This window comes from Felis catus, chromosome C1 (genome assembly GCF_018350175.1).
Source record: "Felis catus isolate Fca126 chromosome C1, F.catus_Fca126_mat1.0, whole genome shotgun sequence".
Taxonomy (NCBI): Eukaryota; Metazoa; Chordata; class Mammalia; order Carnivora; family Felidae; genus Felis; species Felis catus.
The window spans coordinates 203,854,439-203,870,678 of NC_058375.1; the positions used below are offsets into that span (position 1 = coordinate 203,854,439).

The 16,240-nt window shown below is 46.5% G+C and overlaps 1 long non-coding RNA gene across 1 annotated transcript; it reads left to right on the forward strand.

The window, feature by feature from the left end:
* The first annotated feature begins 5,940 nt into the window (after positions 1 to 5,940).
* On the forward strand, positions 5,941 to 14,973 carry LOC123379287. Its single transcript, XR_006583560.1, has 2 exons — positions 5,941 to 11,434; positions 13,781 to 14,973. It is a non-coding gene; the product is annotated as an uncharacterized LOC123379287 (long non-coding RNA).
* Positions 14,974 to 16,240: the final 1,267 nt, after the last annotated feature.

Here is a 16,240-nt window from a genome sequence, read left to right on the forward strand (position 1 = left end):
AAATAAATGACCAGTATGGGAGATTATATCTCAGGCTCTTTGTGGGAGTGGGGAAGCAGGTTAGCACCAGGACCGGGGTTTGTCTCTCCTCTGAAGGGTTACTAGAGGTGGGAGAGGGGGAGGAAGACAGCATCAGGACTGGGTGTATCTCACCTATATGCCTGTTATTGGCTTAGCCATGTTTGTGAATGTGTCTTCATGATGTGTGCAGAACTGAGCAGGAAAGTGTGCTTTCCATGTGTTTGTGGACAAAGCAATTCAAGGAAGCTGAAACACCACTCCCACTGCAGACCTTATTAGACAGTAATCATGTCAGCGTGCTTGACTAGTGACAAAAGTCAGTGATGAGGGTGGGGCGTGGAAAGGTTTCTGGGCTTTTGGTCTTCAGCTCAAAGAAGCTATTTATAAGTCTAATTGGTGGTTTTGGTGTTTGTTCTCACTGTGCAATTATCATATTACACTATATTAAATCTCTCCTCAGTAATGAATGCATCTGAATGTTAAAAATTGGGATTTTTCTCGTACATATTTTATTTTTAATTCTCCTCTCTCTTCTCCCTCTGTCACTTTCTTTACTCCTTCTCCTCTTTCTCCTTCCTCTTCTGGCTAGGGGCTCAGTGCCTGGGCTCAGTATCTTTGAGTCTCTGAGAGAGTCAGTGCCTGACCTCATATCATGGAGTTGTGATACCTGTTGGTACCTGGTACACCCTCCCAGCCCCCATAGCTTCTACCACATCACTGGCATGTGCTCTTTAGGTGCTGCCACTCTCTCCTGGATTCTTTGTCCTGAGTGTCCTCTACCATCCCCTCCCTGCCTCAAACACCTCCAGTCTCTAGTGATAGAGATGACACAGATTTAAAAATCTTCATGCTTCCTATTACCATCCCAAATGTGTTTGCTTGTCACTTTCTCATCCTGGTTTCCTGGGTGCCAGCTGAGTATCTCTGCTTAAGAGGACATTTCCCGAAGAGTTCCAAGCAGAAAGTAAAAAGGAAAATGAATCCACATATGCTAGAGTTAAGGTACAATCTTTGTGGACAAGTCTTGGGAGAAGTCTGACTCCTATTTACATCAGATTGGCACTCTTAATAGCTACCCCCCAGGACCCCTTCACCCCCATGGAGGATCAGCACCCAGCACCTGGAGGAGTGGTTACCCTCACTGGCTCAGAGAAGGACTCCAGTTCCGCTCCAAACCCCAGGTCCATCCTGCCTGCCACCTTGTGCCTGGAATCCCCTCCCCAGTTCGGCTCCTTTGGATAGTGACTTATTCAATGAGTGTGACATGCTCCTGGAAGATATGTTGCTTCTCAGGGGAAAATTCTCTGCTGGTGGCTGCTGCCCTTCCCAGGGGCTGATTGCCAGATGGATGAAAAAGCACATGGAGATACGGCACAAGGAAGAAGAATTGAACTATCAGCTTTGCACCTGTCACCGCTATCTCCAGGGAGGCTCGTGAGGTACTATTGAAGCCAAATCCTTTCTGCAGGTGGCACTGAATTTGCTTTGACTTGGGTAGATGTGGGAGTTGGCTTAGATGGGGCACATATTCAGTCTACTGTAGGAGAAAGAACCACACAGATGGAGTGAGCTGGACCTCAAGTGATTAGAAAGAAGCCACAAGTCCGTCTGGACTGTTCTTAATTATTAGCACAAAGGTTAACATAGGCCATGGAAGAAGATAGGGGTAGTCATCCTTCATAGTCAGACAGGTAAAGATTTCACAATTAAGAGATCCCAGGCCTCCAATCAACCACTACCTCCTCATCCACTGCCCAAGGGCCATGCGTCCAGTACTACTGTTTCTTCCCACACCATCTCCTGACTCCCAGGCCATTACTTTTGAATGCAAGATCTCTAGAATTCAGCCTGCTCATTGGCTGTGGTTGAAGACCTTCAACCGATGCTAGGCATGGCAAGGGCAGGTGGAGATATCAATTCCCTTTGTCCTATTCTTTTATTAACTCCTTAAGGAATAGCCAATGTGTTTATGAATTTTTATTGCCTCCTTTCTTTCTGATTATGCCCCTAGTTGGCTAGTTACTTTCTCGGATGTCTGACTTGGTTTTTAGAGGCCAACCAGGACCAATGGGGTTAACTCTTTTGACTCTACAGACTAAGGAGTTCTTACTTAACATTTATAGCATTATAATGCAATGCTGTTCGCTGGAGGTGAACTTCTTTACTTTGTCTCACCCAAAAGTGGAAAAGGCAGCCAACGGAGACCAACCCAAAGATTCTCTGCTGGTCCTTAGACGCATCTGGGTCTTGAATTTAGAAGTTGGCCCTAGCAACGCACCTGTCTTGGCCACAGTTGAGTGGTTTTGGGAGAAGATCAAAGGGCAAGAAGAAGGCGACCTGTGTAAGAAGTGCTTGCATCCTTACGCACCAGACAGATCAGAACAGGATTTTGTGAAGTGTGGACCCCAGACATTTGCTATCAGCGTTACCTGGGAACACATTAGAAGTGCAGTTTGGGGCCTCACCCCGCAGCTACTTAGAAACTCCGGAGGTGAGATCTTTCAATCACAGTCTCCTAGGTCCCCCAGGTGGTTCTGATGCATGGTCAAGTTTGAGAACCTCTGCATTAGAGGAACTAGAGCGGGATTCTTAAAGTTGACTGTTCAACTGAATTACCTGGAGGGGGCGCTGGCTTTTAGAACCCCAATGCCCAGGTGGCACCCCACAGCAATTAGATCAAAATCTCTGAGGATGGGATTGGGATCCAGGCACCAGTATTTTTTCTTTTCTTTTTTTTTTTTTCTTTTTATGCTTCCCATATAATTCCAATGTGCAGCCTGAGTTGAGAACCACTAGGCTAGACCCTAGAGAAAAAGAATGGTGACTTAAGTGTCTATGCCTGGCCATGCCCTTCCCTCTTTCTCTTCCGTTTCTTCAACTCAGGGACTGCTTAGAACTTACAAAATGAGAATGCCTGTAGGGGTCAGTTGATTAAGCGTCCAGCTGTGGTTTGGGTTCAGGTCATGATCTCATTACTTGTGAGTTCGAGCCCTTCACAGGGATCTGTGCAGACGGTGAGGAGCTTGCTTGGGATTCTCTCTCCACCCCTCCACCCCTTGCTCACAGGCACTCTCTCCGTCTTTCTCAAATAAATAACATTAAAAAACAAGAACTTACAAGATGCTCCCACTGTTGAAGAATGTATTTCTTGTAAATCTGTGTTATCACAGTCTAAATATGCATATGTTAATAACTTGTCATAGTTTCTTCTTTTCCAGAAGTGTAAGTTTCTGGCTAGTAGACCCAGGCTAGCTGGGCATTTCTCTGCTAGGTCTTGTTTGGTTCTTGGAAGCTGAACATGTACTGTAGGGGCCCTTGGATTAGGTGTTCCCATCCTACAAAACTAAGACATTCCCAAAATCCTCTGGAAGGGTGCTTTGAAGTTCTCTGAAAATGTCTTTGGACTTAGTCTGAAATGGTCTTGGGAGTTACTTTGTAAAATTGGGCTCTACCCAGGAGAACATCACTATATTATTTGGCCCTTTTGGGCCCCTCTCAATGCTGCAATTTGGTATATAGACAGAGAAATAGGGAGAATTTAAAAATGTTTTTGTTTCTAAATTTGAAAATGGCTAGGTCATGAACACATGTTCTGAAGGATCTTCCCCTGAGGAAGCTTTCAAAATCATAGCCTGTCAGCGCATGAAGGGGCCTTGAGAGCATCCTTTCAAACTCCTTCATTTTATAGATCTGGCAACCAAGGCCCGAAGAGGGTTAATACTAGCCCCAAATCACACAGCATATTAGCGGCAGAATTAATAGCAGAAACCAGATCTCTTAACTCCCACTTGGGTGTCTCTGCCCTGCTACATCATGCTGCCTCTTATATTTTAATTTTTTTTTTTTTTTGCCAACATGGGGTTCCTTCTATTTTTCTATCACCCCAAGGATTTCTATTAAGGAAATGTCTGTTTTATTTTTAAGTGGCTGATAGAACTCAACAATTAGATCACTGACATCGTTCTGAGGATGCATTAAGTCATTTTTATATATGATGGAAAACGAGTCTGTAAAAGTATATAATGCAGGGTAATGAGATGTCGAAAGTCATGGAAATGAGACGATCTGAGTAAAATCATAGAGACTCTGAAATAGGCTTTGGAATTTTCCAGAGTTTTTGGAGCCCTTTCATTGTTTACGTTTTATTGGTTGTATAGTAATTGATGTGAAAAACCCAAATAGCCACGTTTTTCCATTTGGGCCCATGACTCAGAACACCAAAGATCTTTTCAGGGCATTTTAACCATTTACCACACCTTTAATGGGGGAAAAAAGGTTCAGAAATTCCTTTATTTACTTTTTCACATGTTTTATATTTTCTGGATTTCTTAGTGGCAGCTGTAAAAAGGGCTTTTCATGTGATCATTTCATTCAGTAATTTGTCTAAACTGAGGCCTTTCCCCTTTTTTTGAGTGCCCGCCCAGCTGTCACTGTTGCCTGCTAAAGCTATTTTTCTCTATTATGTTGTCACTTTACACTCCCACAGGGTCCAATCTTGCAAGCCTTACATGCATGGAACTCACATTAAAGCCATTGGAAGCTTTAATATGTAAGAATGTGGGTTTGGGGCCCACAGAAAAGGCCTATTTTGAAACCTCAGGCTCTGGAGCACTGATCCACACTGCAGTTAAAATGCTAGGACTCTACCTTGTCTCCTGTCTCCCTGGATTGTTGATACTCCATTGGCCGAGATGGCCAATCATTGGAGGATTTGGGGGGTGGATGCTTCAGCCATCCAAAGGGGAGGCTTTCTTGGGTTTTATGTTCCAAGGCGTCTTCCCTCTGCCCCGACTCCGCCATTCAGAGTTTGTATCAAAAGCAGGGAAATGGGCATCCCAAGGGAAATGAGGTGTATTATATCAGACTTAGTGTGTTTCTGGTTCTTCTGAGAGGAGAGGCCTTGCCCGGTCAGAAAACGGATTCAACAAATTTGGAGGGAAACGGAATTGTACTTAGAGAAGGAAAACACCTAAGGTGAGGAGAAAGAAAGCTGGTCAGCGTGGGAAAGGTCCAGGAGTTAAATTTTATTTTTCTCTTCTGTTTTATGTGGTTTGATTCTGCCTGCTCACACGTGAGATAGCTTTAGGGCGTGGGTTTAATTGATCTCCTGTGAACAAATCAGGATCAAGTGATTCCTGGGCCTGAAATGTTCTATTTTATGTTTTGTCGGAGTTTTAACGTCTTTAAGCATCAGAAGCACTACCTCCTCCTGGAAGACCTCCAGGAATACTCTAGGTCTCTCTATCTTGGCTTCTCTTATTTCTCAGAGCATCTATGCCTGGAAGAGTAGCGTTACCTGACCTATATTTAGTTGCAGATCTGGTGGCCCAGTGCCCAGGCAACTATCGGCTGACATGAACTATCAGGACAGGTGGGCGCTGGGCTCAAAGTGGAGGCAGGGGATCTTCTTTTCGAGAGGGACATCTCTGATAGATGAGAGATGAGAGATGAGAAGGTATCTCTCTGCTTAGCCTGAGTGTGGAGCTAGGAGAGATGGGTCCTAAAGACTTTGTGAAACTCTCAGCACCTCATAGGGTCATTTTAGGACCCAGGTGACAGAGGGACACATAATTGGGCATAAGTCTTCTTTCTTTTAACTACTCACAAGTCTCCAGGTAGCTCTGGTACTGAGGGTCCCCAGGTGGGTACCAGTAGACCCCTGGAGAGGTGCTCAGCCCCACCAAAACCCTCTGAGGGTACTAAACGACAGGGAGCTGTGGAAAAAGAAACTCCTCAGAGAATTGTTCGGAAGCATGGGGGACAGTGAACAGCATCCAGGCCTCCTCTAAATAACTGAGGGAGTTATTGCTTTTTAAAAAAAATTTTGTAAAGTTTATTTATTTTGAGAGAGAGAGAGCAAGTGGGTTAGGGGCAGAAAGAAAGGGAGAGAGAGAGAGAATCACACCATCAGCACAGAGCCTGATGCCGGGCTCTAACCCATGAACCGTGAACTGTGAGACCATGAGCTGAGCTGAGGTCAAGAGCTGGATGTTTAGCCAACTGAGCCACCAAGGCACCCCTCAAGGGAGGTTTTGAGGGAAGACTGAAGTTCTGTGAGAACACGCGTGGGCTCAGAGCGATGCTCATTGGGCATTAATACTAACATGAACGTCATATACTCTCACAACTCCCTTTAGACAGAAGGGAATGTGACTTCTTTAGAATGAGGGATAGACCTGGGTGTAGCCAGTGGGAGGACGTGGGATGCGGGAGGAGGCCAGAAGACCCCTTTCTCCATGCACACATACCCCTGAATCAGGCTGGTCCCCAAGGTCACTACTGGAAGGAGGCTGTGCTCTTATCCCTACACATTCCTGCATGCCTCTCACTGCTCTGGATGCTAAGCACCTTCCCAAAGGGAAAATGTCTCTGTTGTTTTAAATATTTATCCAGGTTTCCAGAGCTATTGACCCTGAACTTCCTGCTCCTGAGGGATCTATACCAATTTGGTTTGTTTACATGCTGTTTTATTGTAGAGACGTTTGGTTGTAGACTGGTGACAGCATGGGGTAGGTGCTACCAGGAGACTTAGGTACACACGCCTCATTTAGATGAGCACAGGATAATTTTTTGAGACCTCTTCATATGAAAAAAAAAAAAAGAAGAGTCACAGGGGAAAGAACATGGGTCTTGAAGTCAGAAAACCAAGTTGAATGGCTCTGCCATTTCTAGCTATATGTTTTGGTGTAAGTCATTCAAACCGAATGTCAGTTTCACCCGTCTCCATTCCAAAGTCTGTGTGAGGGTCAAGTGTTTTACGTACGTATAATATATAGTGAAACATATATACACATACGCTATATAGTATGTAATATATGTGTGTATTGTATACATGTATATAATATTTATGCATATACGTTAAAATCTTACCTATACATAAAATTTGGAAGACTCTAAAGCACAGAATATCATGTCTATTTGGGATTATTACTTTTGAGATAACGTGGTTCTCACGATTCCCGTTACGTTTAGTAGCGCTGGAGCACATTTTCGATGACGTTTGAATTTTAAACAAGAAGCACTGTGATATAATAGCTCAGTTGTTTTAAATGGACTGTCCCTTCTCCTCTTGGGGAAAATGAAAGTAACAACAGAAAATCATCTAGTATGCACCTCTGTTTCCAACTTCGATTTACTATGTAGGCACAGGAACAAAGAGAAAGGTAAGTCGATCAGCTGTAAAGGGAACGGTGACCTTCATTCATTTTTACTCTCTTTTTTTGGGACTGAGGAACAATAATAATAAATTCTCCTCCCTTGCCTATTTCAAGACAGAGCGATTTTAAGTGTGTTTTATGACTTCAACTTGTCTCAGACCCGTCTGCTCCGCTAGTGATGATGGAATAAGCCTTGACGCCATTAGCATAAGTGAACATTACTGATGGGGTCCTAATCAGCGCTGATTCTCCCTTTGGCATTGCCGTTTGGAGGGTGCAGCCAGGTGCTCTCCCAGATGTGAAAGGGAGAGAGCCCTGCCTGCCCCCCTCCCCACCACCATGCCAGAATCCTCAGCTGCACACGAGTTCATGCCTGACTGAGAACCACTCAAGTGTTCACTGAGCCCCTCACCCTGCATCTAATAAAATCTCTCCCTCCCCCAGTCCTGCTCCAGGAAAACAGACACAACTGTGAGCGGGGGGAGAGCCTGTTTGTGGTCCAGAGTGTGAAGACTGGCAATTGTGTTTCCTGATGTCTCTGCCAAGAGACAGCAGGTCCTGCAGCCCCGGGGTCGGTCACCAGGGACAAAGTTCCAGCATACGTACTCGGTGGTTCTGTTCTCCCTTCCTACAGAGGGGGTCCTTGCGCTGTGCAGATTAGCTCTTTGCCTCACAGGAAGTGGGCTAGGGAATGAATGTGTTTGCCAGCATGCCTGTGTGTGTTGGGTGGGGAGAGGAAGAAGGCAAACAAAGTCTCGCGATGCCAAATCACTGAGAGAGAAAAAGTACCCAGGGTCCACAATTAGCTCTAGAGAGGACACCCCCAGGGATAGAAAGCAGCATCCAGGAGTAAGAAGACCTGAGGTTCAATTCTAACTGGGCTGTCCCTTGGAAATACTTAATGAACCCTTTTAGGTCTCAGAGTCTAGATCTGTAGAATGGATAACAATGCATGTCCTAAGACCCTTCCAGGGTTGAAGCTTTCAATGACAGCTTGCCTTCGTACAGAATTGTTTCAGAGTTTACGAAATGCACTTAAAAATAAGGTGAGCTATGATATCTCTCAAAGCGTGGGCCACTGAGCCCATGAGTCAGAATTAACAACCAACCTCCTCTAATAAACGTGTCAGCTAATGGTAAGCTGACCAGATACCCCATTCTGGGAATTCACCTTGGGTCATGAGCCATTCCAGGGCAGATTATGACAAGATCTCAGTTGTCCCCATGGAACTGCCCCAAAGAGACTGTCTTTGGGTCTCTATCCTTCCTAAGTTTGAGGTTACATCTTCCTTCAGTTTCATAAGTCTCTTAGTATTCTCTGAATAAATTCTCTTTCCGACTTAGGTTATCCTCAAATCCCAACAGGTGGAACTTCCAAGATTTCTCAGGTAGAAAGGTTGTCCTTTGAGGACCTTATGACTTGGCCTGCATGGGGGAAGTTTTCCCTGTGATCCAGGGTTTTTTTTTTTTTTTTTTTTTTTTTTACTCTGGTCTCAGTAGGAATCATGGCTCCCACTCTGAGAAAAAGAGAGGAGACACCGTGGAGGTCTCTGGAGAAGTCGTTAACATCGGGGTGTAACCTTTCTGGGACGTTTAGAAAATAGTCATGTAATGATGGGGTGACGTTGGAATTTCTTGGAACTTCTTAGGCAAGACAAGAAAGTGGTTGAGTTTGAAGGTTTTGGAACCAGTTTACCTGGCATCACATCCCGGCACTGCTGCTTGCTAGCTATGTGCCGTGGAGGCCACTGTGCCTTGATTTCCCCAACTGTAAAATGGAGACAAGTGTAACACTGCCTCAGAGGCTGTGAGGAAGCTTCACGAGCTGGGACACATCATCTGCTCAGAATGGTGCTTGGCACACAGGAAGTGCTCAATAGTGTGAGCTAACATTGTTCGTATCCTGGTGCTGCTAACTCTTCTACTATCACCAAGGGTGCAAACCCCTTGGAGAAAACCTAAAGCTGCATTTACAGAAAAATAAACGCATTTTTAGAAACCCAAGAATGGAAAGAAGGAACCATTGCTTGCTGGTGCCTAGGAAGGTGTGCTAAGGGCAGAGTCCTCTTTGCTGGAGGAAAGGTTCCTTATAGTGTTGACTCCGGATTCGATTGTTCTGTCCAATGGAACCCAACGTTCTATCCAATGGTTTCTAGTTGTGCTTTCCCCCCGCTGTTAGGGAAGCACCTCTCGTGGCGCTAAGATGGCCGAACACAGAGGTTGCATCATGAGAATTTTGCTCATCTGGGGTCCGCAGAACAAGCTTCAAGCATACGGGAGTCTCGTGTTTCTGAGAGAAATGGACTAACACTCAAGGCTTCAGGACACCTTAGAGGGCATGGGGATTTATGACAAATGGCACGTGGGCTCCACAACATCTATGTAAAACATGTCTACTTGCCCAACAATGACAAACTACTCACCTTGGCAAAACAGGCATGATATTCATTTGGAGGCTTGCTTCTAAGAAAGATAAATCCCGCTGTCATTGCACAAAGAGATAAGAAAGCCCGATGACAGTTTTTCATTGATAAAAGATTCTGTCTGTATTTTAAAAGAATTTACTTTCTTCCCCTCTACTGATACCCACATGAGTTAAGGCAGAGATACACTATCTTTCATGTTTTTGTCAGAATGTGTTATTACTACGGGTGGCGGTGACTCAATTGCTTTGTTTAGTGATCTGACTTGAGTGCCGTGTCGCCTGTCCATGAGCGGCAGGGCCCAAGGGACGTACAGCTTCCAGAATTAAGAAGCAAGACCGGAAGCATTCGTTGCTGGAGGGGCAACTAACAAAGGTTAACCTGAAATGGGAGAGGTGAGCTGCTTATGTGTCTTCCTGGAAATTAATCTTCCCTAAGAGAAGTTTTAAAAATTTGCTGCTGACTAGGGCATTTCTGAAAATCTTGCTGGGAAGACACGATTGCACCATCATTAATTTAAGATAGGCAGTAATTAAATTAATTGCCACATGATGATATAACTAGGTTGAAAGGAAAGAAGGGGATGAGAGAGTGGCCGTTTGTCAGCGTCCTGTCTACGGAGAATGGGCAAAGCAGGAAGTTCCGCTCTTCTCCATATGTCTAAATGTGGGTGAGCAGGCAGTCCTTACAGATACTCCCAAGCAGAGAAACTTCTGATCTGAGGTTGGTTTCCCAGGTAGACTTTTATATTGGGGAAGAGGGCGTACCGACCAGTTGACATGAATATTCCGGTCTGCTTATCACTCTTACTTGCTAACAGTAAGTCAATCCTCATAACAACCCAAAGAGGTAAGAACTTTATTAACACCATTTCAAGGATTGGGAAACAAAGGCCCCAATATGTCAACTCATCTTGATAGCTTTCTGCTGATAGGAGACTTTATTGTCTCTGACAGATGAAACCCTGCGGCTCAGCGCACTGTGGATGAGAACTGCCACCCTGAGCTGCACCCCTGGCTTGCCTACCTGGTCTTAAGAAGGTACCGGAGCAGGGGCCCCGGGGTGGCTCAGGCGGTTAAGTGTCTGACTCTTGGTTTTGGCTCACGTTATGATCTCACAGTTTTGTGAGTTCAAGCCACGCATCGGGCTCTGCACCAGCAGCATGGAGCCTGCTTGTGATTCTCTCTCTCCTAATCTCTCTGCCCTTCCCCCACTCACACTGTCTCTATCTCTAAATAAATAAACTTAACAAAAAAAGAAGATACTGTGGCAAACTGCACTGTCCAGTAATATATAGCCCCCCTCACATGCTCTTCTAGAATCTTACCATTATGGATCAAAGGGTAGGAGGGGGGTGTTCCCTCCTCTTGAAACTGTGCAAGACTTTAGGATTGCTTCTGAGAACCCAAGGTGGTGGAAGTAATGCTGTAAGACTGTGAGATGATTCACTTTCTACCAGGTCCTCCCTCCCTGGGGACCGTTGCCCTGGGAAGCCGGCCACCATGCCGTGAGGAAGCCCTCAAAGAGAGGCCGCATGGAGAGGTCCCTGTGAGATGATTCACTTTCTACCAGGTCCTCCCTCCCTGGGGACCGTTGCCCTGGGAAGCCGGCCACCATGCTGTGAAGAAGCCCTCAAAGAGAGACCGCATGGAGAGGTCCCCGTGAAGGGACACTGAGGCTCCCAACTGACAGTAAGCATCAAATGCCAGATGTGAGTGTGAACAAGACATCAGATGATTCCAGATCCAGCCTTCGTGTCTTTCGGTGGAGGCAGAGACAAAAAGAACTTGTTATGTCCTATTCTCATCTCTGAGTAGCAGAATCCACAGGCCAGTAAGTGTCAAGTTTGGGGTAATTTGCTACAAAGCCATAATAATTGGAATGACACGTTCTTCCTCCACGTGTTAGTTTCCTCATCCACAGAATGGGAATAATAGCAGTACCTGCCTTGTGGGGGTTGTGAAGGTTTAATGTGTGTAAATTCCTGGGGCGCCTGGGTGTCTCCGTTGGTTAAGCTTCGGATTTCAGCTCAGGTCATGATCTCACGGTTGGTGGGTTTGAGCCCTGCATCAGGCTCTCTGTTGTCAGCGCTGAGATCCTCTGTCTCCCCTCTCTCTCTTTTCTTACCCAGCTTGCACACGTGCGTGCTCTCTCTCTCACTCAAAAATAAATGAACATAAAAAAAAAAAGTATGTGCATTGCTTAGCATACTTCCTGGAGCATAAGAACCAGTGCTTACACGGCCCTGTCCTAGGGACTTTATGCATAGCATTAAATTTAAATCCTTACAATACTCTTTTTTTTTTTTTTTCCTTTTTCAACGTTTTATTTATTTTTGGGACAGAGAGAGACAGAGCATGAACGGGGGAGGGGCAGAGAGAGAGGGAGACACAGAATCGGAAACAGGCTCCAGGCTCCGAGCCATCAGCCCAGAGCCTGACGCGGGGCTCCAACCCACGGACCGCGAGATCGTGACCTGGCTGAAGTCGGACGCTTAACCGACTGCGCCACCCAGGCGCCCCCTTACAATACTCTTTTGATGCAGGTGCTAGTTGAAAACAAAATGTATTGGGGCACCTGAGTGGCTCAGTCAGTTCAGCGCCCAACTTTGGCTCAGGTCGTGATCTCGCGGTTAGTGGGTTCAAGCCCCACGCCAGGCTCTGCACTGGCAGCTCAGAGCCTAGGGCCTGCTTTAGATACTGCGTCTCCCTTCCTCTCTGCCCCTCTCCCACTTGACTCTGTTTCTCTCTTTCAAAAATCAACAAACATGAAATTTAAAAGCAAATGTATTTTATTGAATTGAAATGGACCTGGCCTAAAATTGGCCATTTTAGAGCAAACGATTCAATGGCATTTCTTGTGTTCACAATGTGGTGCCACCACTGCTCTATCTAGTTTTAAAACATTTTCATCACCCCAAAAGGAAACGCGGGTACTGCTTTGAAATCCATTTTGCAGATGAGGGAACTCAGGCAAAGAGAGGTTATGTCACTTGCCTTTGGTCAGATGGATAATAATGGCACATCTGGGATTAGGGTGCCCGTGGGCTCCAGCGTCCGTGCTCTGTGACACCACGTCACCCTGCCTTGAACTCATGAATGGTCACCACTCGCATGAAGTGACTTGCCCCAAACTGCACCCCTATCGGGTGGTTCCCAAAGCTTGTGCTTTTTCTGCTGAGACAAAGCCTACATTGAGCTTATCAATCAAGTTCCACAAACAGCTCCCATAGGGACAAACTGAGTCAACATTCAGAGCCTGCTCACCCTACGGACTCACCATGCTGAGGGTCTGAGCCTGAGCCTTCCCGAACGACACCCACCTTCCCCCACAAGGTGTGGACACCCATCGAGGGCGCACTTGAAATGGCCCGCTCCGCTGAGCATCTTAATTGCAACGCTGATCTATCTGGAGTGGAAAGTATGTGCTGCTACCCTGCAGGAAAATGGCTATTTGGCAGCGAAATGAATCTCCGGTCCAAAACTCATAATTCTTTTACTCTGTGGCCTACCAAAATATTTGGGTAATCACTCTAGCTAGGACCATCCAATCCGGGGCGTCGCTACCCATAGTGGTTTTTCTGTAGCTGCCTACACTTTGCATGCATATAGAGAGATTTACAGTCCTTGGCCCTGGACACTTAAATGTGTGCTACCCTCATAAGAATAGAGTTCTGTGCTCGGCAGGCTCCGTGTAGATTTGATTGCCTTTCCTTTCTTTCGTCGTGTCAACACTCTTTAACGGCACAGCATTCTATGTGCTATTGCAACATGAGTTGGGGCTCAAGAATTAGGCAGATCAAGGAGCTGTGAAATGCAGCAGGCGGGCCCAGGTAGGAGACGGAGAGCACACCCGCTGTGGGACAGATGAAAGCCTGTTCTGACTGGTATGGGCCGGGTGGGGTGGAGGTGTTTACAGAGACCTGGAAGCCCTACCTGAATCTTGCCAAGAGCTGAAGGGGACATTCCGGTGGGACTGGTAAGCGTCAGGCTCGCGGAAGACATGGATATTCTTGACACCTGGGCCTGATGGGGCAGTGGATTTGGAAACCTTGCCTCTTTGCAAGCTTGGGTCTTGTGCATGGACTGGGTGTAGCCCACGTGACAGGGAAAGGGATGTCTGGGGTCCTAAGGGCAGGCATTCAGTGTGCTAAGAATAACCATGATGTATGTTCTGCAGGGAGACGCCACGATTAATCCATCAACAGCAAAGCATGTGCTTTGAGTGATTTTGCTTTTTCCAGTTGGATCTGTTCTGTGCTACCCAACACCGGCTTGACAAAGAGGAAGGAACGGGAGATTTTGGAGTCAGTCAGATCCTGGTTTGAGTCCTGGTCATGTCATTTATTACTTGTGTTGCTACATCACAGTCTTCCTGAGTCTGGTCTCCATTTCCTCACAGGTATCCTGGGGCTAATAATACTGATGATGACTTTTTTGGAAACTGACGTATAGAATACCCATAAAGAACACTGTATGTAGTAGGTACTCAACACGCGTCATCAGGGCATCCACATGCAAGAAACGGGAGACACCTTGACCATGAGCCGCCCATATTCATGAAGCCGCACATTCATCATTAATCTTGGCCTTCACAGACCTCTGCTCTAACCAACTGAGCCAGGCATGTATTTACCGACGATACTGAGTTTATACGGACTCTTGGTTCAAAGATGTGAATCCACATCAGTGTTTTGTTTTGGTGGCGTTGGCAACTCCTCAGTCAGTTTGCGTCAATCCAATTTGCATTTGCCATTTTGCGACAGGGCTGGCATCACAGAGCTTAATTTTGGCAGGTAACTGGTGCAGTCGCCCAGTGGAGCTGCAATTTAGTAATGAAAAAGTGTATCATTTTAACTATGAAATTTAACACAAAGAATACAGCTGCTCAAGCGGGCAGTGACAGCGTACGTTAATTTGATTTATCTACACGCAACGTACCGTGCCTAATGCTGAATGCTGGAAGGCTCCGGCAGGGCTGATACCAGCTCTGTAAAGGAGACTACCATTCTGGGCTGACTTCCTGTGTGTCGGTGGGCCTTCTTGAAGCAAATAAAGCTGCAAGAGCCAGTCCGTGCAAGAGAAACAAGAGGGAATGTTCTCCTGATTGGCCTGGATGAAGGCTGGACTCTTCTGGAAGTATCCGCTGTCACGTAAACAGAATCTGTGGCGTGGGGACTGGTTTAGGGCTTCCATTTGGCTCACGACATGCTCTGCGTGGAGAGCAGACTGCAGTTTTCTATGAGGACAAAAGAGAGGGAGAGACGTACCTCCCTGCTCCCAGGCCAACCGGAGTCTCTGAGAGCAAACTCTTACATCAGCGGATGCCCGTGTGAAATGCACATGGAAATAAAAGCACATGAGTGTGCTCTGTGGGGTGTGTGTGTATCTTGCATATGTGTACATTGTGTGCAGGGTATGTCTGTGCATGGCATGTGTGGATGGTGGGTATTATGTGTTCATGTTGTGTGTGTTTGGGGGTCTGGATGTCACCCTCACTTGGGCCCACTTGGGTCACTTGGGTGACCTCGGTTCGTCACAGATGCCTCAGCACGCAGCCAGACCTCTTTCCTTCCTCACCTTTCTACATCACTGTAAAACTAGTGTATCAACAGAAATGTACGAAGCAGTGAGTGAAAATCACCCATAAGCCTACAACCCCCTCATTACAGCTGCTGCTATGTTGAGACCTGCATTCCCAGTGTTTAGCCACATGAATAAAAAGCACGTTTGTCATCATCGGTAGATGTTTTCACATTATGATAACTCTCCATATTGCCACTTAGTCGTCATAATTATCATGCTTCGTGGCTGTATAATATTCCACCCAGTGCTATTCCAGTACTTAGTTCTCTGTAAGTCGTTCTATTTAGGTGGCTTTCAAGCTTTCAGTATAATAAACAGCACCATCCCGAACGTTCTCTTGCCGCCTTCAACTCTGCACTTAGTACTGTGGCCAGAGGCTCTGTGGAGACGAGGGACCCTCTGCACACTAAGCACGTCTTTATCCGGCCCTGTCAGGGCCAGGACAGCAACCGACGGGCCTCCAGTTAAGCACGCCTGTGCTCTATTTTCCCTGAGCCTTCTGGCTGCATCCTTAGCCCTTTCTTACGAAGCTCTCTCCCAGGTCACCATCCTAGCACCTGTGTCTCCAGCAATCCCACAACCTGCCCTGCCCCCGAACCAGCACTTGCTCACGCATCACTCTCTGTGCGCCTTCCCGACCTCCTCAATCCAAGGTCATTGGGCCCGATATCATCTAACTGCAGGATTAATTTATTTCACGGTGTGGAAATCACCCGTTGCAGAGCAAGCCCACGGACACTGGAGCAGCAGGAAAGCTTGAGGAGGAAGGGGACCATGGAGAGGACTCCATTTCAGCACTTGCAGTGTCTTGCCACACTCTTAAATTTTTTTTTAGTGTTTATTCATTGGTTTTTGAGAGAGAGAGACAGAGAGAGAGGTGCAGAATCTGAAGCAGGCTCCAGGCTCTGAGCTGTCAGCACAGAGCCCGACGCGGGGCTCGAACCCACAAACCGTGAGATCATGACCTGAGCTGCAGTCAGATGCTCAACCGACTGAGTCACCCAGGCGTCCCTTGCCACACTCTTCTAACACCAGCATCAGGAGGCATTACCCC